Source organism: Manis pentadactyla, chromosome 14 (genome assembly GCF_030020395.1).
Source record: "Manis pentadactyla isolate mManPen7 chromosome 14, mManPen7.hap1, whole genome shotgun sequence".
NCBI classification, from domain to species: Eukaryota; Metazoa; Chordata; class Mammalia; order Pholidota; family Manidae; genus Manis; species Manis pentadactyla.
In genome coordinates this window covers 30,467,838-30,492,770 of record NC_080032.1, presented here as the reverse complement: position 1 = coordinate 30,492,770, position 24,933 = coordinate 30,467,838, and the positions used below count along the sequence as shown (strand labels likewise).

Sequence of the window (24,933 nt, the reverse complement as noted above, 5' to 3'; positions counted from 1 at the left end):
GCAAGCAGATTGGAGCATGTCCTGGCCCTGTGCTCTCTTGCTGTCTCCTGTGGGGCCGTGGACTGGTCCTGTGTGGATTTTGTGTGAAGTGAGTTTTTATTTCTCTGAATGGCTGGGTTGTGTGATACGTCTGATTTGGGTTTAAAAAGAAATAACCACATTATTTTCCAGAGTGGTTGCACCATTCCATATTTGTACCAGCAATGCAAAAATGAGGCAGTTTCTCTGACTCTGCCAGCATTTGCTTGTCACTATTTTTTATCTTACCCATTCTGAAAGGTATGTGGTGCTATCTTATTATAGTTCTGATTTACATTTCCGTAATGGCCAGTCCTGTTGAGCATCTTTTCATGTGCTTATTTGCCTCCTGTATATACTCTTCAAGGATATATATTTTCATGTCTTCTGCCTATTTTCTCATTGGATTTTTTTTTGGCAGTTTTTACTACAGGATGCTGAGTTCTTTGTATATTCCAGATACAAGTTGTTTGTCAGATATGCTATTTGAAAATACGTTCCCCAACATATCCTTTGTCTTTTCACCCTCCTACTAGGGTCTTTCAAAGAGCAAAAAAGGTTATTTTAATTTTGATGAGGCCCAATGTATCAATTTTTCCTTTTGCCCACTTACTTTCCACTCAAAAAATAATCATTGGATGACTATAATTATCAAGATAATGTTCCAAGAACTCATCTTTAATGGGAATTAAATATGTGACATGGTCCCAACTTCAAAGGCATCTGCAGTCTAGTTAAGGAGACTGGAGATATACCCAAGTAGCTAATATTACAGGTGCTAAGTGGCATGGAAGAGATCTTGAGATACTTTTTTTTTTTAATTCAAGCAGGTATCATGTTTTGGCTGATAGGAAAGTAGTGAGTGGAGGTCTTACCACTTCTGTGTCAGAGACACAGTACGGCATAGAAACCTCCTTTATAAACTCACTTTTTCTAGGTTAAAAATTATAATTTTTAGATAGCTACCATATATTAAATCACATTATGAGCAAAGCAATTTCACATACATTGTATCAGTTAATAACAATTTTCCAGGGCAGTGGAGAAGGATTCCATCATACTTTATATTTATGGAATCTAGGATTCAGCCAAGCTAAGTAAGTCACTCAAGGTCACAGACAGGAAATGGTAGGGTCAGACTGGTACCCCAGTCTGGTGATTAATGCTCTTTTAATTCTACCCAGGAGCCTCCTGAGACACATCCTTTTCCTGCTAGTATAACCTCATCAATCTTCTGGCTGAGAAATTGACTGTATGACTCACATTTTAAAAGAAGATTCAGTACATTTCCTTGGTGCACCAAAAGTCAATGGGCTCTTCTTGATTAAGGAAGAATCCTTTAAAACTCCTACAGTGGTCAAGATTGTGCAGAAAATGGAAAAACAAGGACTGCCTGTGAGTCATGGGCAAACGAACAGATGGGTTTTGCTGGAATTCACTAAAATTTGCTGGATGACAGCTCAGGATGGAGCATTTTAGGCCATCTTCTTGTAGGCACATTGTTACCCAAGTCATCTTCAAATGCTCACCCCTTCATGAAGAACATTTTAAAAAATTGCTAACAGCTCTGGTGAGGAACCGAAGTTGTGCCTGCTTCTGACCTGAAGGATGACAAATAGGGAACTGGGATCTTTCCCATTCATGTCTCTGGATTTGCACCTGTACTTTCATCCTGTCTTGTGATCTCTTTAGAATCACCGAACTTGTCTGTGTTTGTCTTTCTTTTAAAATGTTCATAACTTAGAGATATTAGGATTGTTATTGTAGCCCAGTCTGACTCCCAAGTTTGGCTGCTTGTTCCTCAAAAGGCCAAGACTTGAGTGACAAGGTTTGGTGTCAAGCAAAGTTTGTTTTATTCAGGAAGCCCAGAGGTGGTGGATCAGTGCCCCAAGATCACCTCTGAAGTGCCATTCGGAGCAAGAGTGTTTTAAAGGGGAACTTCATGGAGTCAGTGTCTTGTGCTGGCATCCAGGAGCCTTGAAACTGTCTCGGGAATGGAATGTCCTTATCTGCAGGGGGCTACATAGAGGGAGAGGTTCACTTCTTAGCTTGTTTCAAAATGGAGTGAGTTAGGCTTTGTTAGAGCTTCCAACAGGACCTTGATTCTGAAAGAGTCTGTAGAGAAGTGAACTTATGTATTAGGTCAGTTTTGCAAACACCTGCATGATGACACCCTGCCCTTTGAACCCAGCCCCCATTCTTGTCATTAGTGGCCTCTACACTGTCAGGCCACATGTAGAGAGTAGTCCTTTCACACTCTTAAGTTTCAAATCTTTACCTGCTGGCTTGGGCTGCAGCTGCAGAAGCAGAGGTCTTCACAATGTCTGGGCATGAATGAACGTAAGTGCTGACATGTGGCTCACCGCTTACCAGCCAGAAGGCTGCACACACGTGGGTGGATTTACTCCCACCACTGTGCCTGTTCCCCCACAAGCAACCAGAATACCCAAGTCCTGGACTGACCAGGGGTCAGCATGACTGAAGCAGGGCAAATGAGTTTTCTCGGGTGGTTTAACATAGGCTCAGGGAAAGAGAAGGCTCCCCTCATTCTTGGATCTGGACCACTGAGGAGGAGACAATCTTGGTGCTACCAGGTTACCACCATGTGAGGTAAGTGGGCTTAACAAGGAAGCCCACGGGGGAAGGAGGAGGAGGGAGAGGATGCAAGCAAAGAGGGAAAGAGATGGAGAAAGACACACACACAGAGACTCCAGTTGTACTTCCAACATCCATGAGGGCCTTAAATTAAACCTACCATTATTTTGTATAACAAAAGGTAAAAACAAGAACACTAGACAAATACATTTGGTATATTTTCTGTAGGAGGGGTACACAAGAACATGACAGTGATGGTTGCTTCCAGGCAGAGGAATTGAGAGGTTGAGAGACAAAGGGTGGGAGGGAGTCTCCTTCACTGTGCGCCCATTTGTACTCCCTGAGTCTGGGTCAGGGCCAGTGCTAATCAAGCATAGGTACACAAAATTAAAATGGAGTGTAAGTAAAAAAGAAGCAAAACACAGACTTTCTTCCACTTTAACCAGTTGTTGGATAATAAAATCCCTTTAAGAGAGGAAACCAGATCTTTAGAGAAATCAGCTCCTTTACCTTCCAAGTTCCCCATTGAAAGGTTTTTTTGCTGCTGCGGACAGGTGAGCAAAGGAGCTATGCATTTCCACTGTGCAAATGTACACGGAGAGGACAGCCTCAACCCCCGAGAGGATCCCAGGGTTTCCGGCTAACCACTGCAGGCCACAACGCTCTATTTCAGTGGAGGGATTTCCGTCCTGCAGCTAAAACTGACCATGTGTCTTTACCGCCGCGTTGCTGGTGCGGAGGCGGTGCGTCTTGGGAAGATGCCGGCCCAGCGCCTGACGGACGGGGACGCGCATTGAAGCCAGGCTGGGAGGGGAGCCTTTCAACCCCAGCCGTCTTCGCAGGACCCGGAGCCCACCGGCAGGAGCCGAGCGTTCCCCGCCCGCAGCAATCTGCGGTCGCTAACCGGCTGTGCGGCAGCCGCAGGGACTCCGGGTGACCTGGGAGCACAGCCCTCCGCTGAGTGCCGACCCAGCCAGGGCGAGTTCAACGAACGAGCGTCACCAGCACAGTAAGTCCGTGGGAGAATCGAAGGAATCAGACAGGGATGGGTCACCGGTGACTTTAAATGCCCAGGGACTGTAACGGGAGGAAGAGCAAGCAGTCTTTGGAGAGGCGCCCCCGGTTTCGGTGGGGCTGGGGAGCCCAGCCTGCCCGGACCCGGGCCACCCGCCTCTCCGCGTTCTGGGGCAATGGACAGGACAGACCTTACTTCAAAGCTGGGAGCAGCCTGGGTCCGCCTGGGGGTCCTGGGCGCCGCCCAGCACTGCACTGCGCAGCGCTGGAAAGACGGGCGAGGGGCGCGAGTCGCCACCCCTCCTCCTCCTCCCCACGAGCCCCGCCCCTCCCCGCGCGTGCAGCCCCCTGGTGGGCGGGGAGGAACCGGCCCGCAAACCCCCGGACCAGCGCGGCCGCGATCGCGCGCCCCCGCCCCGCGCCCCCGGGCGCCTCTGATTGGCCGCGGCCCGCCGGCAGGTGGCGGCGGCTGTAACAGGCTGGCCCTGCACCCCGCCGCCGCGCGCCCGCCTCCAGCCTCCTCCCGGCTCCCGCTGCGACTGCGGTTCCGGCGGCCGCGCCCCCGCGGCGCTGCGGCCCAGCTCTCGCGCGCCCCAGACCCGGTTCCAGCGCCTCTGGCGCGGGGCTCCCAGCTATCTGGCCGCGCGGCGCTGAGGACGGTGCCCGTGGCGCGGCGGCCTGAACCCGGCCGCCATCCAGGATCCCGGCCACGGACCTGCTCCAGCCGAGCACCCAGCGTGAGTGACGTCCCCTCCCTTCCGTAGGCTTTGCGCCGCTGTCCCCCTGCGTTGCGGCAACTTCGGGGGTGGGTGTGTTGGTGTCTCCCAAGTCCCACACTGGGTGAGAGTCTTGTGCCGGAGTTCCGGCACGGCTCGTCCGCCTCTGTGGGGGCCGGGGGCGTTGGACTTGACTGGGATGGTCGCGGAGTCGGAGGCACCCCTTCTCCGCTGCTGGGGCCGAGCTCGTCCCCGCACTTGCCCCGCGTTTCGATGCCCACCGGCCGCGTAGTTCCGGACTGCGGCTCTCCGCGCTCCTGCTCCCCACGCGCGCATCGGTGCGGCGCCTTAAACCACTGGGCAAGAGCCTCGAGCAGCCCCACGCCGCGGACCAGACTCTTTTGGACTCTTAGTTTCTGAAAAATGGGGCTAATCAGTGACTCGCTCAAGGTCACGGCCGGTGCGCGGAGTAGACCCGAGTACCTGACTGCCTGGAGAGGGGCCTGCTGCTGGTGGTGGCGGGGCGGACACTTCACCCTGGTCTCCTCCTCTCGCTCCCCCGCATTTACGCCGGCTTAGGAGAGTCGGGAGCCTACCCCAAGGGACCTTACAGGGGTTTGCTGTGGTCACGGGGGACTTGACGGGTGAGTGCAGAGCTCAGCGATTCCGCTGTGGGAAACCCTGGACCTGCGCTATTTGCATCATCCCTTCCATTCCCAGCTGCTTAATTTACTTTTAGCAGGGTAGCGACATTTGCCAGGTGCAAATTTAATTTAATTTATCGGGGCAGGGGGATTTGCCAGGTGCCTGCCCTGAGCTCACTCCTGCCCCGAAGAAGCCCTGTCCCGGAGGATGAGGATCCGGGAGACTAGTTGCGCGCATGTTTGCCTAGGGACTTCTAAGGAGCGGCGCGCTCTGCGGTTGGCTCCCGTCTGCTCTTAGAAAACGCCTTGAGTCTGGCTTCGTTTCTGCCCTACTCCCCACCCCGTGGTCTGGGTTTGTTTCACGCTTTCCCAGGGGAGGGTGCAAATGCTGCCAGACGCGAATCGTTTATTCCAGATCCGCGGGGGCAGCTCCCGTGGGGCTGGGTGTTCTCAGAGCGTTCAGCTGGGGCGAGTGTCCCCGCCCCTTTAGACATTGTCACCTTGTGCTCCAGCTCTGTCTGCCCCACCCGACTCAGTGATGAGATAACTACTGAGAGAGTTTGGTGACGTGGTAAACATCTTTGAGCCTCAGCTTTTTAATCTTTAAAACGGAATCATCCGTGCCTTTTAGTCTTCCCGAGGCAGTTGCGGTTCAGGGAACATGGTAGGTGTGGACTTAGGAGGAAGATGGTTCGAGAGGCTCCGAGCTGCGGGTGGAAATGGAAATCGTAGATTGAGGAAATTTTATAGCAGCCTTTTTGGGAGCCTCTTTACAGGTTTAAAAATCCTTCTTCCCAAATAAATTTCGTTTAAGACTTTGAAAATACTTTTCCATCTTCTTCTGATGTTCCTTGCCTGGCCATGGGCAGATGCCTCTCCTAAAGATCCCTCTCCTATTTGTGGTGTCTCTGTGGGTCTGGAGGCTGTCTCTGGGTGGGGGCTGTTCCTGTGTGCCTGGGTGCTGTTCCTCTGAGGGGCCTGCTGTATGGATCTGGAAGCTGTCTCTGTGGGTGGGAGGCTGTCTGTGGGGCTAGGGGCTGTCTCTGTGGAGATGGTTGTATGTCTCAATGGTGAGGCTCTCTTTGGCGTCTAGGTTTTGTGTGTGGACAGGGAGGTGGAATTGTCTACTACAAGATCTGCTGTTTTGAGAAAGTGAATGAACCATGCTCAGCAATTTAAACCAACAGATTAGCATAGATCTATATACTATAGGTCTAGATTGGGTCCTGTCTCCTCCATCCCTCCCCAGAGGGACAGAAGGGGAGCTTATTTGTGGCTTGGCCTTCAGAGCAGTTGGTTCGCACAGACTGAACACCTCATAAAACTGGACATCCCCTGATTTTGCCTTCCTGGTCGTTCCTGTGTTTGCACAGCCTTTTGCCTCAAAGGCAAGTTAATGAGGAAAGACTGGTTAACCTTGGTGACTTTGTTTTAATATTCTTTTGAGGTATAGCATAATCACAGAAAACTGCACAGATCTGAAGCGTACACTCAAGGAATTTTCTCAAACTGAACACATTTGTGTGCAACCAGTACCCAGATTAAGACCTAGAATATTTGGCCTTCCCCTCCCCCTGGCAGACACTGCGCCCCAAGGTTTACATCATCCTGCTTAGTTTTGTCAGGCGGGCTTTATTTTTATTTTTATTATTACTTGTTTCGCCATTTTTGTTTCAATGCTAAAACGAAACTGCTTGATGCTTTTCTACCTCCTTTCTTATGCCTGCAAACCGGAGGTCGCCACAACTCAGGCAGTCCAAGAAGCTGGAAGGAAGAATTTGATCTTAAGGTCTGGGGGGAAGCCGAGCTGGTTGCCCCCCACCCCTGATAATCAATTCAGGGGTGGTGTGACAACCCAAAGTCCAGATAGCACAGGGCTGCCACTGATAAACAGAGGCCAGTTCGTTCATGGAGCAAATCGGAATAACGCAAATCCAAAAGAGTGCAATAATAAAATATGAAAGAATAACTGAATAAGTTCTCATTTGAAACATAAAAATGGAAATATTGACTTCCTCAAAGTTAAAAATTGGTGGAGAATCACAGAATTTCAGGCTGAGTGGTTTATGGTCTGTCTGTTACCACACCGTGGCGACACGTTGGCCCGGGAACAGAAATGCCCAACATCTTTTCCCAGGCCCTCAAGCGGAAGTCCCAGGAATAAATTCCAGTGGTCCAGTATCTCCAGGGATTTCCAAACATTGTTTTTTCTGAGATCTGGCAGGCAGGCCTCCCCTCTGGTGCCTGCCCCTGAGTCCACGATGAGCCACCGCAACTCTTTTAGAGGGTGGTTTGTGTGCTGGGGCAGGTGGAACTGAGACACCACTGTCCTCTCCGCTAATATGGAGCTGTGGCATGTCCCTGGAACTTCAGAGGCCCACTGAGATGCCATCTTAGGGGTGTTATGATCCTTCTGGCCCCTTTCACCCCAGAATTCCCCCAAAAGTGTGATTGGATGGGTTCTCTTTTCACAAAGCACTGCCACAGTGAACATGGAAGCACAAATCAGCTGTGTGTGGCTCAGGCTGCTGCTGGACACATGCCCTTGTGTCCTTCCCTTGGGGGCCAGACTCCCAGGGGGGCCCCGGGGCAGGGGGCACTGTAAATAGAGGCATGTCATTTTTTTGTGTGATTTGCTTTTTTTCACCCAGCATCTTTTTTTGATGTATATTGATAACATATGTTAATAATTATATGTCCAGCTGATTCATTTTAGTACTTCTTTGGTTGCATATCAGAGTTTAAATATTCCCTGTTTGGTGGACAAAAAGATGTTACGAAAAGTATTTCATGGAATATCCTTGATAAGATCTTGTAGAAAGGTGGATGTGTGTCGAGGGCGTACATACCCAGAAGTTGAATAGCTAGAGATCTTTAAAAAATTTTTGGTTTTCAAGGTTTCTGCTATGCATTGCCATTTTTTTTTACTAGTTAACCTTTCAGATCTTTAAATCACCTGAAATTTTTATTTCTCTATTGTGTGACACTGGGATCGAATTGTTTTCCTTATGTTCTAGCCATCTCTTTGTGATTCCTAAGCTAACACCATTTCATTTAATTATTAAAGCTTTATAATAAATCCCTTCTTAACCTTTTTCTTTACAATTCTCTTGGCTATCCTTGGTTAGCCTTCCCATGAAAAGTCAAAATTTGGTAAAATATCAAATAAAGTGTATTTGCTTGTTTCTTTTTCTTCAAGCACAGTGCTAATCAACACTTATTATTGATTATCCTAATATTTTTTTCCTCCTAATAATTTCTTTCATCATGCACCATAATTTTATTCAACAAAACCATTCTTTTAAAACATTAAGTGCTTTATTACCCTTTTTATTGTAACTTCATCTTTGTAACACATCTTTATTTTGGGGGGATGAATTACTTTGTTAAAATTTATTTACTTTTCTTTACATTTTTGATACACATTGCCAAATAACCCTGCAGGAAAGTTTATAAATTAAGCTTGCTGTTAGTGTGTGTGTGTGTGTGTGTGTGTGTGTGTGCGCCAGATCCCCAGGCCACCCCAGCAATCAATGTGATCATTCACCGGCATTGCCAGTTTCATGGGCAAAGGATAAAAAACCAGAATGTTGATTTTCACTTTTCTTTTCTCATGAGGCAGAAGCAGCCTCTTGTTTATTGTCTCTTCAGAGCACATTTCACTGTAGCATTTTCCATGAGGATTGCTTCTCTTCTACTTTCTGTAAAATAAATTTGCATTACCATGTGGTGTCTTGAGAACTCTGTGGGGTTGTTTTGTACAAATCATGTTTATATTTTTAGCTGTTAAATATCACTCCGTCATATGAAACCAGTGAGTTTTATTAATCTGTTCCTCAATGTGTAGATTGTTTCTGTACTTTTTCGGCTATGGCATCGATATATGCAGAACATGTCTTTGGAATGTGTTTCTGTACAGGCAAAAGAAGTAGCTTGGGGATGTGTGCTCACAAGTGGAATTGGGGGTCATATTGTACATAAACTTACATTTTGACCACCTGGTGGCAGATGGCTCCCCGAAGTGGCTATACTCATTTAAACTTCCAAACCAGTGAATGCGGACACTGTCACATTAAGGGCACAATATTAAAGAAGAAAGAATGAATGTGTTCAAGGATAAGTAGGCATGTTCATGTATGTAAATGTCCTGAAGTTCACTTAGAAAACTCAGAGATTTTTGACCTTTCCTTTTGAATCTTGCATCACATAAATGATTATATGTAAGTATAAGCCATAAACACCAGATAAATATTGACTTAGCTTAGTATTTGGTAGTGCCCTTATTCAGGCAGCCTGCAGGACTGTGAGCACCTGTCTAAGGTGGGCAGAGCAACCCCCCTAGGGCCAGCAACCCCCCTTCCCATCCCTGTGGGATCCACCCTGGACACTTAAATACTAAATTTCTTTCCATTGTCTCTTCCTCTTAAATTTAGGAGACCTTTGTTGGGGTATCTCCAGGGTAATATTGTGCCATTAATACCCTAATGCAGATGAGTTTATGTGATCATTTGCTAGTGACACACACCCAGAACAGCAGGAAACCACCAGAAGGTTGGTTATTGGGAAAAGTCTCAAAGATGAGCTTGGCTGGGGAACAGGCTGGACCCTGCTGCGAGAAACCCCACCCACCTCAGACTCCCTCTAGACTCAGTTCTGCATTTGTGTGAGGAGGGCCTCTTCATGAAGCTAAATGCTGTTTGAAACTGTGCTTGGTTTTCTATTCAACCACAGGTTGTTTTTCCCCATTACCTTCCTTGGGTGATGATGAGTTTAGTTTTTTGTGTATATTTATTTATCATCAGCTGGGGAAAGAGCACTCTGGAGAAGGTCGTTGGGTCCTCTTGTAATGCTGTGGATGTGACAGCTGTGGGTCTGCCACTGGGATGCACAGGTCCATTTTGTGGGCCGACCGTGAGATCTCAAGGGGCAGGCACTTGGGACCAACACACAACATGAGAGCAAGGCTGGGTGCCTACAGGACAGGTGTGGCCACAGCCCTGGGGTCTCATGCAGCTGTTTGCCAGAGTCCCCAAATAATCTTCTGGCACTGGCACATGGCTCAGACAACCATGCCATCCTATGTGATTCTTCCTTAGTAAGAAATGTAACTACTTCCAAGTGTGCAGGGTCATTTTCTAGGCTTGGAAACCTGCGACTCATCACAGAAAAGGACAGTAACCTGAGTCTGTGTTTTTTCAGTCTGCCTAAGCAGTGCTTCCAGCCCCAAACATCTTCCTAACCATGGTCTCAAGCATCATTTCACTTTATCTGTGTAGCTCCAGAGTCAGAAATTATGGCAGGTGTTGTTTCTATGTTTGTTATACAAATGACGTTTGGTTGTTTTGCACCTTTTGGAAAGCAACTCATGGATCATTCGTGACTTTGATTTACTAGAATGACATGTAACCAGGTATTTGAGATCTGTCTCATTCTTTTATGGCTCATTAGAAGAAAAATAAACAATGCTGTTGTAATCGAATCCTTGTGTAAAGCCCTTAGCAATTAGCCAGTTGGTTTTCCGGCTCTGCGGTACAGTAAATATCAGGCGCCTCTCTCAGGCTGGCAGATGGCTGCTGGGTTGCTGGATGGTGGCAGTGCTGATGTTCCCCCTTCTCTTCTGTAAGTGGAACAACAGCGATGATGAGGATGAGAAACACAAAAGCCCCAACACCATTGTGGGCAAATCTGGGAGATGGTTCAATTAGCTTCCTAAACAAAGCAGGAGGGCCCCTCAAATAAGTGAGATGGGGGGCATGGGAGGATGTCTGGAGGTTAAGACTTCTCGGGAAGGTGGGGCTATGAAGGGTGCCCTTGGGGTCATAGTGGATGGGGAGGCCTGCAGAGGTGCCACCATGTCCTACACCTTATCATGGTGTCACCCCTCTTCTCCTGTTTTGATATTTTTATTGAAGTTTAGTTGATCTGCAATGTTATATTGGTTCCCAGTGTAAAACACAGTGATTCAACAGTTACCCACATTATTAAATCCTCACCCTGACTAGTGTAGTTACTGTCAACACAGAAAGATGTTACAGAACCATTGACTATATTCACTATGCTGTACTTTCATTCCTGTGACTAAATATAGGATGATTGAGATTTTGTGCCCCTTTATCCCCTTCACCTGATTCACCCACCCCAGACCCTCTCCCATGGTAATTACCGGTCACTTCTCAATGTCTGTGAATCAGTCTACTGCTGTTCTGTTCATTTTGTTTTGTTTTTAGAGTCCACATATAAGTGACATCATATGATATTTGTCTTTCTCTCCCTGGCTCATTTCACTTCGCATAATACCCTCTGGGTCCACCCATTTCTTGAAAATGACAGGATTTCATTCCTTTTTATAGCTGAGTAATATTCCATTGTGTATATGTGCACATCTTCTGTACCCATTCATCTGTTGATGGACACTTTGGGTAGAAAGCTACAGTAATCAAAGCAGAATGGTGCTGGCACAAGAACGGACACCCTCCTCTTCTGATCAGTGACTCCAGAGTTGTTACACGTTCTTCTCGGACTTTCCAAAGCACCAGCCTCTCCCTTTCACATCCCTATGGCCCATTTTATATTATCAGCCTTGCCCTAATCCTTATTACCTTCCTTGTACTTTTGTTGGCTTTATTCTTTCACTAACCTCTCAAATGTATGTGATTAGCCCATTGGCTTCTGGCCTTTCTTCTTCCTTATACATGCAGTTAGCACAGTAAATTTCCCTCTAACTGTTGCTTTACCAATATGTGTATTCCACAGTTTCGATATGTAGTGATTTTGTTATTGCTCCCATGTAAGGTTTTTTTAAAGCATTTCCATTATGATTTCTTCTTTGATTTCTGACTTATTTATAAACTGTTGCTTTATTTTTTAAATTCCCAGGATGTTTTTTAAATTATTTTTTTCTATTTTAATACATAGCGATTAGGCAATGTGGTCTACATGATTCCAGTTGTTTTGAGATTTATTTATTGATACTTTTCTGGCCTGGTACATAGTCAGTTTTTACAAATGTTCCATGTTTCTTTGAAAAGAAAGTAATTGGTTGCAGTGATCTGTGTGTGTTCGTTAGCTTAAGCTAGTTAATTATGTTATTCAAATCTCTTATCTTCTTACTCATTTTTTGCAGCTAACCAGTTATCAAAGGAGAAATATATAGAACTGAATTTGTCCTTTTCGTCTTCGACTTCTTCCAATGTTTGCTTTGTATATTTCAAAGCAATATGCTATTAGGTGCATTCTAGTTTAATTTTTTTTCCTGATCAGTTAAGCATATATCATTATGAAACAACTCTCTTAATGTCTAGCAATGCCCCTTGGTTTGAAGTCTGTTTTTAATAAATAAATTATTCATTTAAGAAATGTAATAATGAATGATAACTTATAAATAAATAATTACTTATTTAGGAAAATAAAACCAGTTTTCCTTTGCTTAGTGTTTGCCTGTCTCTTTTGTCTCTTTTCTTATCCTTTCACTGTCAAGAGTATTGCATATTTTTTATTTCATTTGTGAAACTATTGTAAAGAACGTAAAGTTGCTTTATTTTTTTCTAACCTGTAAGTTTTAATGTGAAAGGTCTGTTCATTTCCAGTGCTTCTATTAATATACTTGGATTTATTTACTTTTAAATTTCTTAGTAAGAGATTATTGATATACACTCTTATGAAGGTTTCACATGAAAAAGCAATGTGATTACTACATTTACCCATATTTCCCAAGTCCCCACCCATACCCCAATGCAGTCACTGTCCATCAGTGTAGTAAGATGCCACAGATCCACTATGTGCCTTCTCTGAGCTACACTGTCTTCCCAGTTATCCCTCAGACAATGTGTACTAAACATAATACCCCTCCATCCACTTCTCCCTCCCTCCCCACCCGCCCTCCCACACCCCTCCCCTTTGGTAACCACTAGTCCCTTCTTGGAGTCTGTGAGTCTGCTGCTATTTTGTTCCTTCAGTTTTGCTTCGTTGTTATACTCCACAAATGAGGGAAATCATTTGGCATTTGTCTTTCTCCATCTGGCTTATTTCACTGAGCATAATATCCTCCAGCTCCATCCATGTTGTTGCAAATGGTAGGATTTGTTTCTTTCTTATGGCTCAATAGTATTCCATTGTGTATATGTACCACCTCTTCTTTATCCATTCATCTATTGATAGACACTCAGGTTGCTTCCATATCTTGGCTGTTGTAAAAAGTGCTGCAGTAAACATAGGAGTGCATATGTCTTTTTGAATCTGAAAAGTTGTATTCTTTGGGTAAATTCCAACGAGTGGGATTCCCGGGTCAAATGGTATTTCTATTTTTAGTTTTTTGAGGAACCTCCACATTGCTTTCCACAATGGTTGAACTAGCTTACATTCCCACCAGCAGTGTAGGAGGCTTCCCCTTTCTCTGCATCCTCGCCAGTGTTGCTCTTAGTCTTTTCTTTTCTTTTTTTTTTGCTCTTAGTCTTTTCGATGCTGGCCATCCTTACTGGTGTGAGGTGATATCTCATTGTGGTTTTAATTTGCATTTCCCTGATGATTAGTGATGTGGAGCATCTTTACATGTCTCTCTTGGCCATCTGAATTTCTTCTTTGGAGAATTGTCTCTTCATATCCTCTGCCCATTTTTTAATCAGGTTATTTGCTTTATGGGTGTTGAGGCATGTCAGTTCTTTATATATTTTGCATATTAACCCCTTGTCGGATATGTCATTTACAAATATATTCTTCATACTGTAGGATGCCTTTTTGTTCTGTTGGTGGTGTCCTTTGCTGTACAGAAACTTTTTAGTTTGTTGTAGTCCCATAAGTTCATTTTTGCTTTTGTTTCCCTTGCTCAAGGAGATGCATTCAGGAAGAAGTTGCTCATGTTTATATTCAGGAGATTTTTGCCTATGTTGTCTTCTAAGAGTTTTATGGTTTTTTGACTTACATTCAGGTCTTTGATTCATTTCAAGTTTACTTTTTTGTATGGGGTTAAACAATAATCCAGTTTAATTGTCTTGCAAGTAGCTGTCCAGTTTTGCCAACACCAGCTGTTGAAGAGGCTGTCGTTTCCCCATTGTATGTCCATGGCTCCTTTATCATATATTAACTGACCATGTATGCTTGAGTTTATATCAGGGCTCTCTAGTCTGTTCCATTGGTCTGTGGCTCTGTTCTTGTGCAGTACCAAATTGTCTTGATTACTGTAGCTTTGTAGTAGAGCTTGAAGTTGGAGAGCATAATCCCCCCAGCTTTATTCTTCCTTCTCAGGATTGCTTTGGCTATTCAGGGTTTTTTGTGGTTCCATATGAATTTTAGAACGATTTTCTCTAGTTCGTTGAAGAATGCTGTTGGTATTTTGATAGGAATTGCATTGAATCTGTAGATTGCTTTAGGCAGGACGGCTATTTTGACAATATTAATTCTTCCTATCCATGATCACGGGATGTGTTTCCATTTATTGGTATCTTCTTTAATTTCTCTCATGAGTGTCTTGTAGTGTTCAGAGTATAGGTCTTTCACTTCCTTGGTTACGTTTATTCCTAGGTATTTTATTCTTTTTGATGCAACTGTGAATGGAATTGTTTTCCTGATTTCTCTTTCTGCTAGTTCATTGTTAGTGTATAGGGATGCCACAGATTTCTGTGTATTAATTTTGTATCCTGCAACTGGTGAATTCAGATATTAGATCTAGTAATTTTGGAGTGGATTCTTTAGGGTTTTTTATGTACAATATCATGTCATCTGCAAACAGGGATGGTTTGATTTCTTCCTTGCCAATCTGGATGCTTTTTTATTTCTTTCTGTTGTCTGATTGCCATGGCTAGGACCTTCAGAACTATGTTGAATAAAAGTGGGGAGAGTGGGCATCCTTGTCTTGTTCCCCATCTTAAAGGAAAAGCTTTCAGTTTCTCACTGTTAAGTATAATGTTGGCTGTGGGTTTGTCATATATGGCCTTTATTATGTTGAGGTACTTGCCCTCTATACCCATTTTGTTGAGAGTTTTTATCATGAATGGATGTTGAATTTTGTTGAATGCTTTTTCAGCTTCTATGGAGATGATCATGTGGTTTTTGTCCTTCTTTTTGTTGATGTGGTGGATGATGTTGATGGATTTTCGAATATTGTACCATCCTTGCATCTCTGGGATGAATCCTACTTGATCATGATAGATGATCTTTTTGAAGTATCTTTGAATTCGGTTTGCTAATATTTTGTTGAGTATTTTTGCATCTATGTTCATCAGGGTTATTGGTCTGTAATTTTCTTTTTTTGTGGTGTCTTTGCCTGATTTTGGTATTATAGTGATGTTGGCCTCATAGAATGAGTTTGAGAATATTCCCTCCTCTTCTACTTTTTGGAAAACTTTAAGCAGGATGGGTATTAGGTCTTCACTAAATGTTTGATAAAATTCAGCAGTGAAACCATCTTGACCAGAGGTTTTTTCTTAGGTTGTTTTTTGATTACCAGTTCAATTTCATTGCGGGTAATTGGTCTGTTCAGATTTTCTGTTTCTTTCTGGGTCAGCCTTGGAAGGTTGTCTTTTTCTATAAAGTTGTCCATTTCTTCTAGGTTATCCAGTTTGTTAGCATATAATTTTTCATAGTATTCTCTCATAATTCTTTGTATTTATATGGTATCCATAGTGATTTTTCCTTTCTCATTTCTGATTCCGTTTATGTATATAGACTTTTTTTCTTGATAAGTCTGGCTAGGGGTTTATCTATTTTGTTTATTTTCTTGAAGAACCAGCTCCTACTTTCATTGATTCTTTCTATTGTTTTATTCTTCTCAGTTTTATTTATTACTGCTTTAATCTTTATTATGTCCCTCCTTCTGCTGACTTTGGGCCTCATTTGTTCTTCCTTTTCTAGTTTCATTAATTGTGAATTTAGACTGTTCATTTAGGATTGTTATTCTTTCCTGAGGTAGGCCTGTATTGCAATATACTTTCTTCTTAGCATGGCCTTCGCTGCGTCCCACAGATTTTGTGTTGTTGAATTATTGTTGTCATTTGTCTCCATACATTGCTTGATCTCTGTTTTAATTGAATCATTGATCCATTGATTATTTAGGAGCATGTTATTAAGCCTCCGTGTGTTTGTGGGCTTTTTGTTTTCTTTGTGTAATTTATTTCTAGTTTCATAGCTTTGTGATCTGAGAAGCTGGTTGGCACAATTTCAATCTTCTTGAATTAACTGAGGTTCTTTTTGTGGCCTAGTATATGATCTATTCTTGAAAATGTTCCATGTGCACTTGAGAAGAACGTGTATCCTGTTGCTTTTGGATGAAGTTTTCTGTAGATGTCCATTAGGTCCATCTGTTCTAATATGTTGTTCAGGATGATCTTTTTTATGTATTTTTAAATTTGGTTTACTAATATTTTGTTGAGTACTTTTGCATCTATGTTCATCAGTGATATTGGTCTGTAATTTTCTTTTGTTGTGGTGCCTTTGCCTGGTTTTGGTATTAGAGTGATGCTGGCCTCATAGAATGAGTTTGGAAGTATTCTCTCCTCTTCTATTTTTTGGAAAACTTTAAGGATGATGGGTATTAGGTCTTCACTAAATGTTTGATAAAATTCAATGGTGAAGCCATCTGGTCCAGGAGTTTTGTTCTTAGGTAGTTTTTTGATTACCAATTCAATTTCGTTGCTGATAATTTGTTCAGATTTTCTTTTGTTTGTTCCTGGGTCAGCCTTGGAAGGTTGTATTTTTCTTGAAAGTTGTCCATTTCTTCTAGGTTATCCAGTTTGTTAGGATATAATTTTTCATATTGTTCTCTAATAATTCTTTGTACTTATGTGGTGTCCGTAGTGATTTTTCCTTTCTCATTTCTGATTCCGTTTATGTGTGTAGTCTTGCTTTTTTTTCTTGATAAGTCTGGCTAGGGGTTTATCTATTTTGTTTATTTTCTCAAAGAACCAACTCTTTCATTGATTCTTTCTATTGTTTTATTCTTCTAAATTTTATTTATTTCTGCTCTAATCTTTATTATGTCTGTCCTTCTACTGACTTTGGGCCTCATTTGTTCTTCTTTTTCTAGTTTTGTTAATTGTGAGTTTAGACTGTTTATATGGGATTGCTCTTCTTTCCTGAAGTAGTCCTGTATTGCAGTATACTTTCCTCTTAGCAGGCCTTCGCTGCAACCCACAGTTTTTGTGTTGTTGAATTATTGTTGTCATTTGTCTCCATATATTGCTTGATCTCTGTTTTAATTTGGTCATTGATCCATTGGGTATTTAGGTGATGTTGTGAAGCCTCCATGTGTTTGTGGGCTTTTTTGTTTTCTTTGTGTAATTTATTTCTAGTTTCATACTTTTGTGGTCTAAGAAACCGTTTGGTACAATTTCAATCTTTTTGAATTTACCAAGGCTCTTTTTGTGGCCTAGTATATGATCTATTCTTGAAAATGTTTCATGTGCCCTTGAGAAGAATGTGTATTGTGCTGCTTTTGGGTGTAGAGTTCTGTAGATGTCTGTTAGGTCCATCTGTTCTAATATGTTGTTCAGTGCCTCTGTCTCCTTACTTATTTTCTGTCTGTTTGGTCTGTCCTTCAGAGTGAGTGGAGTGTTGAAGTCTCCTAGAATGAATGTAGTGCATTCTATTTCCCCTTTTAATTCTGTTAGTATTTGTTTCACATATGTAGGTGCTCCTGTGTTGAGTGCATAGATATGTATAATGGTTATGTCTTCTTGTTGGATGGACCCTTGTGTCATTATGGAATGTCCTTCTTTGTCTCTTGTGACTTTCTTTTGAAGTCTATTTTGTCTGATACAAGTACTGTAATTCCTGCTTTTTTATGAATATTGTTTGCATGAAATATCTTTTTCCATCCCTTCACTTTTAGTCTGTGTATGTCTTTGGGTTTAAAGTGAGTCTCTTGTTGGCAGCATATAGAAGAGTCTTGTTTTTTTTATCCATTCGGTTATTGTATATCTTTTGATTGGTGCCTTCAGTCCATTTACCTTTAGGGTGATTATCAATAGGTATGTACTTATTGCCGTTACAGTCTTTAGATTCATGGTTACCAAAGGTTCAAGATTAACTTCATTACCATCTAAGAGTCTAACTTAACTCACTTACTGTGCTATTACAAACACAGTCTAAAGATTCTTTTTTTCTCCTCCTTTTTCTTCTTCCTCCATTCTTTATATATTACGTATCATATTCTGTACTCTTTGTCTATCCCTTGATTGATTTTGGGGGTAGTTGATTTAATTTTGTATTTGCTTAGTACTTAGCTGTTCTACTTTCTTTACTGTGGTTTTATTGCCTCTGGTGACAGCATTAAACCTTAGGAACACTTCCATCTATAGCAGTCCCTCCAAAATACACTGTAGAGATGGTTTGTGGGAGGTAAATTCTCTCAGCTTTTGCTTATCTGCAAATTGTTTAATCCCTCCTTCAAATTTAAATGATAATCTTGCTGGATAAAGTAATCTTGGTTCAAGGCCCTTCTGCTTCATTGCATTAAATACATCATGCCACTCCCTTCTGGCCTGTAAGGTTTCTGCTGAGAAGTCTGATGATAGCCTGATGGGCTTTCCTTTGTATGTGATCTTATTTCACTCTCTGGCTGCTTTTAATAGTCAGTCATTATCCTTGATCTTTGCCATTTTAATTACTGTATGTCTTGGTGTTATCTTCCTTGGGTCCCTTGTGTAGGGGGTTATGTGGATCTCCATGGCCTGAGAGACTATCTCCTTCCCCAGATTGGGGAAGTTTTCAGCAATTACCTCCTCAAAGACACTTTCTATCCTTTTTTCTCTCTCTTCTTCTTCTTCTAGTACCCCTATAATGCGAATATTGTTCCATCTGGATTGGTCACACAGTTCTCTGAATATTCTTTCATTCTTAGAGATCCTTTTTTCTCTCTGTGCCTCAGCTTCTTTGTATTCCTCTTTTCTAGTTTCTATTTCATTTATCATATCCTCCACCGAATCTAATCTGCTTTTAATACCCTCCATTGTGCTCAATGATTGGATCTCTAACTGGAATTCATTTGTGAGCCCTTGAATATTTTTCTGTACCTCCATGAGCATGTTAATGATTTTTATTTTGAAATCCCTGTCAGAGAGATTCATGAGGTTGAGGTCATTTAAATCTTTCTCAGGAGGTGTATTCATAATTTTAGTTTTAACCAGGTTCCTTGGCATTTCGTATTTGTATATGGTGCCCTCTAGTGTCCGGAAGCTCTATTCTCTGGAGCTACTCAGTCCCTGAAGCAGTGTCGGGGTCGCAGAGGAGTGGTATTGGTGCCTGGGGGGAGGAAAGAGCTCTTTCCTGCTTCCTGGCTGCTAGGCCTGTCTCCACTGCCTGAACCAGTGGGCCAACTACACAGGTATAAGCCTCTATGCTTTGCATTTGTAGTTGCTGTAGACAGATCTTCCCTCTGGCTGGCCTAACCCCAGGGTAGGGTTTGCCGGTTTGCAAGCCAGGTGGGGCTGGCCGGGAGAAAGGCGCAGTAGGCTGCTTATCACGGAGGGGGTCCTTGGTGCTGTGTAGCCAGCCAGGGAGCTGGAGCACCTGAAGATCGTGAAAGCTCCCAACCTGCTCAGCAGAGTGCACCCAGACTATTTTGTCTACCTGTCCTTTCTCCTGAGCAGTAAGCTCTGTGCAATCCTTGCCCCTTTAGCAGCCCTCTTGCTAAGGGCTTCCTTGTTAGGAAGTTTCTCAGACTGTCCACCTTTCTTTTGTCCCAGAGCAGCTGGATATGGATCCCTCCTTTCCACAAGCAGATGGAATCTCAGTCTCTCCAGGAATTCTGCCTGTCTTAGCTTTCCAACCCCCTAATGAGAGTACCATGCAAGCACCATGAAATGTAGGTTTGTGCTCCCAGAGCAGATCTCCAGAGTTAGGTATTCAGCAGTCCCAGTCCTCCACTCCTTCCCCACTCCATTTCTCTTCCGCCCGCCAGTGAGCTGGGGTAGGGGAAGGGCTTGGGTCCTGCCAGGCCACAGCTTTGGTACGTTACCCTGTTCCGTGAGGTTTATTCTTTTCTCCAGGTGTATGCAGTTTGGTGCAGCCCTCTTTCCTGTTGCTTTTTCAGGATTAGTTGTATTAATTATATTTTCATATTATATGCAGTTTTAGGAGGAAGCCTCTGTCTCACCTCTCACGCTGCCATCTTTAATCCTCCAATGCCTATACTTGGATTTTTTATGATTTTACTTTGTTCTCTCTCACTGTCCCACATTTTATATACCTGGTTACTCTATTTAGTAATATTTTTATTAATTTAGATCCTCTCTCCTACCCCACCTTACATTTCAATCCCTCCCTTATGCAAAACTTTTTTATTCTGTTTTCTAGTAGTTAGGTAATTTTAACATACACATTTACCTTAACACAATACATGCTCATTCAGAGATATTTCTGTCCTCCTGAGCAATTCAAGGATTTTCTGCATAACTCTGATCTCCCCTACCCAATTATATGTTTATATTGTCTGGCATTTTAGTCAGATTTTTTAAAAACTTATGTTTACACTTATTATTTTTTCACACGTATGCCTTTGGTTGACAATGTTATTCCACTGTTTTCCAGCTCCCACTGCCGCATTTTAAGAACTCAGCAATCTGATTATTGTTCTTTCATAATGATCTGTCTTTCCTTCCTGGCTGATTTCAGTCCCTTCTCAGTGCATGTGTTATGCTATCACTATGATGTCTGTAGTAATGGGTTTCTTTTTAATTGTCCCACTCAGGATACACTGAACTTCTTAAAACGTGAGCATTGATGTTTAATCTGTTGTGGAAAACTCTCAGCCATTTCTTTGCATTTCTTTGAATATTGCATCTCCGCATTCTCTGCTGCTTCCTCCTGAAACTGGTTAGATGTGTGCCAGACCTCTAAACTCTCTTTCCTGTTTTACTGCCTCTCTTAGTGCTGCCTTCCGGTTATTATTCCAGCTCAATCCACTACCTATTTTCTCTCCTGTGTCTATTCTGTTTTTCAATCTGTCCACTGAGTTTCTATTAACTTTTTCAAATAGGTGTGGTAATCTTTGTAGTATTTCTTGTTCATTAGGTAGACTTTGATAAACTCTTATTTCCTTAACCGTAGTAAGCATACATATTTGATGTTTTGTATAAAATAATTTCACTATTAACAGGAATTTAGCAGTCAGGCAAAACTAGTTAGGCAGTGTAGATGTGGGTTCTTTACTAATATGGAGTAAAGTGAGAGAACAAACCAGGGGCCACATAGGGTCTTACTGGTACTCTTCTAACCAGCAGCAAAAAGTCCCTTATAAAATAGCCTATTAAAGAATCTGGGGTTCGGTGTGGAAGCAAAGGCCTAATGTCAGAGTAAAGCAGTGCCCCTGGTGCCTGTACAAATCAAACAGGTCACCGCAGGTATGTTGTCAGCTGTGTAAGGTTTACTTATTCAAGTTGCCACCATTTGGATGCTGTCCTTCAGACAGACACCTGAAAATGTGTCTCAGAAGCCTTAATATTTTTAATCTTCAACCTAGTCGTTTTATTTCTGGGAATCTAGCCCAAGAGAAAAACTTCTTTAATGTGAAAAATGCTTTGTGCACAGAGGTGTTTATCATAGTGGTCTATGAAATAGCCCAGATTTGAATCGACCCAGATGTATACCACCAGGAGCAGGTCAGTGTGTGTATCTGATACGACATAGTGTGACCATTAGGAGTGATGCTCAGGAGTGATTGTACTAACCTGGAAATACGCTGGGGAGAAGGTGTCCAGTGAGTACAGATGCCTTCTTCTGTGTATAGTCAGGCAAAAACAGTAACTACCTACAAAGAATGGGGGTTAAGAAGACTTAAATGATCTGATGTGTCCACACTGGTTACATTTCTTTGCTGGTGGCAGGTGATTGATTTTCTTTTATGACATTACCATATTTTTAAACTTTTCTTAAATGGGAATTTTTGGGGGTGCTGAAAACACAAAAACTCTAGAGGAAAAACTCAAAAGAAAGAAAGAAGACAGAGAGCTTTAGCAGTTCCCTCTGATGAGCACCGGGGGGATATCCCCCTTTTACAACTGCTTTGCCAAATTGAGGATCTGAAAGAAAGTGATGGTACAGCAAGGGGGCCTGGCTGGGCCAGATGGGGGCATGCCTGGCTGGGAGGCTGTCTCTGGACATTCGGAGCAGGCCTGCCTGCCTTAGTCCTGGGTTCTCCTGTGACTGACATATCTCCAGGGACCAGTAGGCCCCCAAGCAGAGTTTGTTGATAGAATCAATGGATAGGGACTATCACAAATTCCAGTGGCCACGTTGCAGAATACTTACATTAGGCTCTTGAGAATGTTAACACTTTTCAAAGTGTTACCTTCAGATTTTGAGGGAAAAAAGTGAAGAAAATTGGCTTTTCATCTCCCATCCAGTTTGAATGAAATATCCCTGGGGTGTTCCTACTCCATTCTAAGCTGCCTTCCATGCCTGGGAGAGCCCTCCTCAATTGCTGAGCCGCTTTCTTTAGAATAAAGCTCAGCTATTTGGGTTAGCTTCTGCTTAAGAGTTCTTGTCTGTAGAATTTGGCAACAGGCCTTTGGTTGTCCTTGAAGAAGCTCACTGTAATTAGCATGCGTCCCTGGCCTCTGCTGAGGGAGGGCACATTGCTCAAGTGCAGCTGGGTTTGCCATACCGAGGGCAGGTTCCTGGTAAAGATCGGTAGACTGTCTCCCTCCGCCTGTGGTACTGAAATGGAGATTTCTCCTGTTGTTGCCCAGAACCACTGTTACTCTGCTTTGTTATCTATCCAGTAGGATATTATGTAGGGTCAAATCTCTTTATAATGTTTTTGCTTATGTATCTTTGAATATAACTACAGTTTGAAAGGCCTGGCTGAGCACAATATTTTATTGTAAGCTTTTCTATTTGAAGCTACTTTCCTTCAGAAAATGTACACTCCATTCTAGTTCAAGCATTTATTTCAACTTTCACTACATTGAGGGTTCAAAAGTACAGAAGAAAGAAACCTATGTATGGCACTGGGGCCTTGGGTTACTGAAGAAAACACAGCATTAAAAATGAGCAGATCAGAGAGGTGTTTTGAAAATCATCCGGTCCAGAGGTGGAAAACCAGTGGGCCAAAAGCCATCTCTGGGTGGTTCGGCCTCTTCACCAAGTGATGCAGTGCGCCAGTGAGACTACTGAATCCAAGAACAGATTTCTTTTACTGTAAAATCAGTTTCTTGGTTGGTCACAGTATGATGGGGAAGCCGTTTTCTGGGAGTGATGGTCCAGGCTGTAGCATTGGTGAGATGGCAAACCCATACGTATCTGTTCCCAGGAGGACTCATTACCCCTCTGTGCCAGGGTGTAATCACTGCCCCAGGTGGTGCCTGATCTCTTTCCACATCAGGAGGAATAAGCACTGCCTTGGCTCTTGGAGAACAGGCCCTGGGTGGTGACAGTCAGCATAGGCCTGCAAAGAGGACGTCTGGGAGGGCGGACACAAGTGCAGCCATGGCATCTGGCCCATGGGCTGTGTTCTTGGGCCCTCCTTTACATCCATTTTGCCCACATTGCTGAATAAACACCGGGGAGAGGCTGCCTGACTGCCCGGGTCCACCTGGCCTACCTGATTATCGGGAGCTTCCACACAGACATCACATGTCGTCTCTCTGTGCTGCCCTGAGATGCTCCGTGTCCACATACCTCATCCTCTGACCTGGTGACTGACCTCCCCAGACTCTTTCCCCTCCTGCCTGCCATCTGTTTGCTGCTGTGAATTGCATGGGTCCACTCCTCCAGGCCCCTCTCAGTCCAGACAACATGGAAAACCAGTGACCTGCTGCAGTCCTGCCTCCAGACAGGCTGCCCTTCACCATGACCCTCAGAGCCACCCTGGGTAGGGCAGTGACTTGGGAGCTGGTCCCTCCTGTTGGTGTGGGTGAGGCTCACAGGGCCATCCAAAGATTGGGCCTGAGGTTGTTCCCCTGTGTTGGTTGATCTCAGGACCTTCCTGTGAGGACAGGAAGAGGAAACTGGGCCTCTTGTTTCCTGTAAGTGTAGGCATTGCCTATAAAGCCAGAAAAATACAGTCAAGGTTTATAAAATAGGTCATTTATTTGCCAGTAGTGTGTATTAAAGTTCTCCAGAAAAATAGAACCTGTAGGATGTGTGTGTGTTAATACATATATTTACATGCATATTCATATGTATAAAGTAAAGATTTTTTAAATAAAGAATTGGCTCACATGATTATGTAGGCTTACAAATCCCAAGATCTGCAGCTGGAGACCTAGGAGAGCCGAGGGTGCAGCTGCAGTCCAAGGGCCCACAGGCTTAAAGCCCAGGGAGAGATGACGTTTCAGTTTGAGCCCAGAGGCAGAAAAAAGCCAAGGTTCCAGTTTGAGCACATTAGACAGAAAGAATTCTCTCTTAATTGGAGGAGGGCCAGCCCTTGTGTCCTATCCAGGCCTTCACCTGATTGGATGAGGCCCACCCACACTAGGGAGGGCAATCTGCTTTACTCAGTCTGCTGATTCAGATATTAATCTCACCCCAAGCCACACTCACAGACACACCCAAAATAATGTTTGACCATATAACTGGGTGCCCCATGGCCCAGGCAAGTTGAGACATAAAATTAACCATCACAGAGTCTGTGGGTGATTTCATGCCCAGAATCCCTGTCCCGGGGGCCACCCCGCACAGTAGCAGTGGTGAAGGCCTCCCGTGACTCTGCTGAGCATGCCTGGTTTTAAGGGGCACTGATGTGCTTTGTAGCTTTCTGTTTAAACCAGCATTTCTCAGCCTTGGCATTACTGACATTTTGTACTAGATAGTTTCTAGATGGGGGGCCTCCTGTGCATCATTGGGCATGGCAGCAATCCCTGGCCTCTCCCCACTAGATGCCAGTAGCACACCCCAGCTGTGGCAACGAAAAACTTTTCCTGACATTACTGAATGTCCCTTGGGAGACAAGATAGCCCTCGGTTCAGAACCATCTCTTGCCCCACAGCACTTTGGCCCATGGCATGTGCGTGCCC

The 24,933-nt window shown here is 43.6% G+C and overlaps 1 protein-coding gene across 8 annotated transcripts in view; it reads left to right on the top strand.

Annotated features, from left to right (window-relative positions):
• Window positions 1-2,946: 2,946 nt before the first annotated feature.
• MYRIP (myosin VIIA and Rab interacting protein) overlaps window positions 2,947-24,933 on the top strand; it is a 220,558-nt gene continuing 198,571 nt past the window's right edge. For 3 of the 8 annotated variants that reach the window (XR_005032056.2, XM_036921707.2, XM_036921704.2), the window contains exon 1: window positions 4,155-4,364. The gene's annotated coding sequence lies outside the window, so the exon portion shown is untranslated. Of the gene's footprint in view, window positions 3,623-4,152; window positions 4,365-24,933 lie in introns of those variants that run through there. The other 5 variants (XM_036921708.2, XM_036921705.2, XM_036921713.2 and 2 more) reach the window with 3 other exon arrangements.